The 3,611-nt window shown below is 40.9% G+C and overlaps 1 pseudogene; it reads left to right on the top strand.

Moving 5' to 3' along the window:
- The first annotated feature begins 1,372 nt into the window (after nucleotides 1-1,372).
- On the top strand, nucleotides 1,373-2,362 carry LOC105532115 (annotated as a pseudogene).
- The last annotated feature ends 1,249 nt before the right edge of the window (nucleotides 2,363-3,611 follow it).

Genomic DNA, 3,611 nt, shown 5'->3' with positions numbered 1-3,611 from the left:
TACCAAAATGGCAGAATAGAATAGAAGCAATATGTCTTCACTCACCTCCAAAGACAGAAAAAAAAAAAAAAAAACCCCACCAAAACCCAAAACAAACAAACAAACAATATCTAGCATAAGATTTCAACCAGAAATATCTAGAACTAAAATCTGACGCTGGGATTTCCCCAGGACCACAGAGAAGTAAAAAGAACTTCAAGTGGACACTAAGATGAATGGACTCTCCCCAAATCTGCTGGGCACTGTGCATGGACAATTCCCCCTGGGCTCACAGTTTCTACACTAGAAAAAGTCAGACTGAGGCAGAGAGTCAGCTTCCACACTATCTTGTACTCTCACAGGAAAACTGTTTGTGTCTCAACCCACAAAAATATTGTAAGTGCCTATAGGGAGGAAACATTTTGAGGGAAGCTAGAGATAAAGAAGGGAGATGTGACTAGCAACCCCAACATGAAAAATTCTGCTCTTTATCTAAACCAAAAGGGATGCCAAATAAGAGTGGCTTTCAGCAGCACCATGCTGGAGGAGGCATGCATCATGGGTACTCTGAGCAAGAACTTCTAGCCAGCCTTCCCACACAACCAGGGTATTCCCTTTGGAAACCCCTTTATCTTGGATGGGCAGTTCTCCAAACGTGACCAAGAATTGAGGCAATCCTGGGCTTAAGGTGCTATCTAGTGCCGTTAAGTAGGCAATGATCTAGGATTAAGGGTGCTCAACAGGCAAACTTCAAAGAGCTTGTAAACAAACATACCATAGAAATACCAAAGCAAGCCAGCCAGCAAAGACTGGAATAAATCACTAATATTTCATAGATATAAGTCTAGAAAAAATAAAAGCAAACATGAAAGCATAGCTTCCCCAAATGGACAAAGCAAGGAGCCAGTGATTGACCCTGGTGAGACGGCAATGTGTGAGCTTTTAGATGAACAATTCAAAACAGCACATCTAAGGAAACTCAACAAACTCCAAGATTAACCATTAAACAATTCAGAAGTTTTTCAGGTAAATTAAACAAAAAGATTGAAATTTAAAAAATCAAACGGAAATGCTGGGACTTGGAAATACATTTACAGAACTGAAAAAAGCATATGAGTCTCTCAGTAGCAGAATAAATCAAGCAAAAAAAAAAAAAAGGAATAAATTCAAAGACAGCATACTTGAAAACAGTCATAGAAGAAACAGGAACAAAAAGAAACGAAGAATGCTTACAAGATATGTAGATTAACCTAAAGAAAAAAAAAGCAAATTTAAGAAATGTTGACATTCAAGAGGGAGTTGAGAAAGAGCAATAAATATGTAGTTTATTCGCCTTTCTGCCTGTAGACGACGCTGAAGAAGTATCGTTAAAGTCTCTCTTCTCCCTGATGTCATGTCGAAGTCAGAGTCTCCTAAAGAGCCCAAACAGCTGAGGAAATGTTTCATTGGAGGGTTGAGCTTTGAAACAACCGAAAAGAGCCCGAGGAGCCATTTTGAGCAATGGGGAACACTCATGGACTGTGTGGTAATGAGAGATCCAAACACCAAGTACTCCAGGGGCTTTGGGTTTGTTACATATGCCACTGTGGAGGAGGTGGATGCAGCCATGAATGCAAGGCCACACAAGGTGGATGGAAGAGTTGTGGAACCAAAGAGAGCTGTCTCAAAAGAAGATTCTCAAAGACCAGGTGCCCACCTAACTGTGAAAAAGATATTTGTTGGTGGCCTTAAAGAAGACACTGAAGAACATCACCTAAGAGATTATTTTGAACAGTATGGATAAATTGAAGCGATTGAAATCATGACTGACTGAGGCAGTGGCAAGAAAAGGGGCTTTGCTATTATAACCTTTGATGACCATGACTCCGTGGATAAGAATGTCATTCAGAAATAACGTACTGTGAGTGACCACAACTGTGAAGTTAGGAAAGCCCTGTCAAAGCAAGAGATGGCTAGTGCTTCATGCAGTCAAAGAGGTCAAAGTGGTTCTGTAAACTTTGGTGGTGGTCCTGGAGGTTATTTTGGTGGGAATGACAACTTTGGTCATAGAGGAAACTTCAGTGGTCATGGTGGCTTTGGTGGCAACCATAGTGGTGGTGGATATAGTGGCAGTGGGGATGACTATAATGGATTTGGTAATGATGGAAGCAAATTTGGAGGAGTTGGAAGCTACAATGATTCTGGCAATTACAACAATCAGTCTTCAAATTTTGGACCCATGAATGGAGGAAACTTTGGAGGCAGAAGCTCTGGCCCCTATGGTGGCAGAGACCAATACTTTGCCAAACCACAGAACCAAGGTGGCTGTGGCAGTTCCAGTAGCAGCAGTGGCTATGGCAGTTCCAGTAGCAGCAGTGGCTATGGCAGTGGCAGAAGATTTTAATTAGAAAAAAATCTTAGCAGGAGAGGAGAGCCAGAGAAGTGACAGGGAAGCTACAGGTTACAAGATTTGTGAACTCAGCCAAGCACAGTGATGGCAGGACCTAGCTGCTACAAAGAAGTCGTGTTTTAGACAAATACTCATGTGTATGGGAAAAAAAACTGAAGGACTGTATTTGTGACTAATTGTATACAGGTTATTTTAGTTTCTGTTCTGTGGAAAATGTAAAGCATTTGAACAAAAGTTTTTAATGTAGATTTTTTTTGTTTTTTGCACCCATGCTGTTGATTGCTAAATGTAATAGCCTGATCATGATGCTGAATAAATGTCTTTTTTTTTTTTTTTAAGAAAAAACACCAAACTTTCCAAATCTAGACAAAGATATAAATATCCAGGCACAGGAAGTTCATAAACACCTAAACAGATTCAAGAAAAACAAGACTATACTAAAACAAAAATTAGTCAGACTCTCAAAGGTTGAGGACAAAGAGAAAATCCTAAAAGCATCAAGAGAAAATAGGGAAATAACATATAATGAAGCTTTAATTTGTAGGGAAACAGCCTTCTCAGTGGAAACCATGCAAAGCAGAACAGAGCAGGATGACATATTTGAAATGCTGAAGAAAAAAACTGACACTAAGAATATATTGCACCCAATAAAGCTTTCCTTCAAACATGAAAGACAGATAATGTCTTTCCCAGACAAACGAAACTGAGGAAATTCACTAGAACTTTGTAGAACTAGACAGGTTCTACAAACAGTGTTAAAGAAAGATCTTCATGTAAAAAGAAAAGAATGAGAAAATGGCCGAACAGCAACAGCTCTGGTCTGCAGTTCCCAGCGAGATCAACACAGAAGGTGGGTGATTTCTGCATTTCCCACTTACATAACCAGTTCATCTCATTGGGACTGGTTAGACAGTGGGTGCAGCCCACGGAGGGCAAGCTGAAGCAGGATGAAGTGTTGCCTCACCCAGGAAGCACAAGGGGTTGGGGAACTCCCTCCCCTAGCCAAGGAAAGCCAGGAGGGGCCATGTCGTGAGGAACAGTGCAGTCAGGCTCAGATACTATGATTTTCCCATGGTCTTTGCAACGCATAGACCAGGAGATTCCCTCGGGTGCCTACACTACTAGGGCACTGGGTTTCAAGCACAAAATTGGGTGGCCATTTGGGCAGACACCGAGCTAGCTGCAGAAGTTTATTTTTTTTTATTTTTTTTTATTTTTTTTTCCATACCCTGGTGGTGCCTGG

Source organism: Mandrillus leucophaeus, unplaced genomic scaffold, assembly GCF_000951045.1.
Source record: "Mandrillus leucophaeus isolate KB7577 unplaced genomic scaffold, Mleu.le_1.0 Scaffold931, whole genome shotgun sequence".
Classification (NCBI taxonomy): domain Eukaryota; kingdom Metazoa; phylum Chordata; class Mammalia; order Primates; family Cercopithecidae; genus Mandrillus; species Mandrillus leucophaeus.
This window is presented reverse-complemented; position numbering and strand designations above follow the sequence as displayed.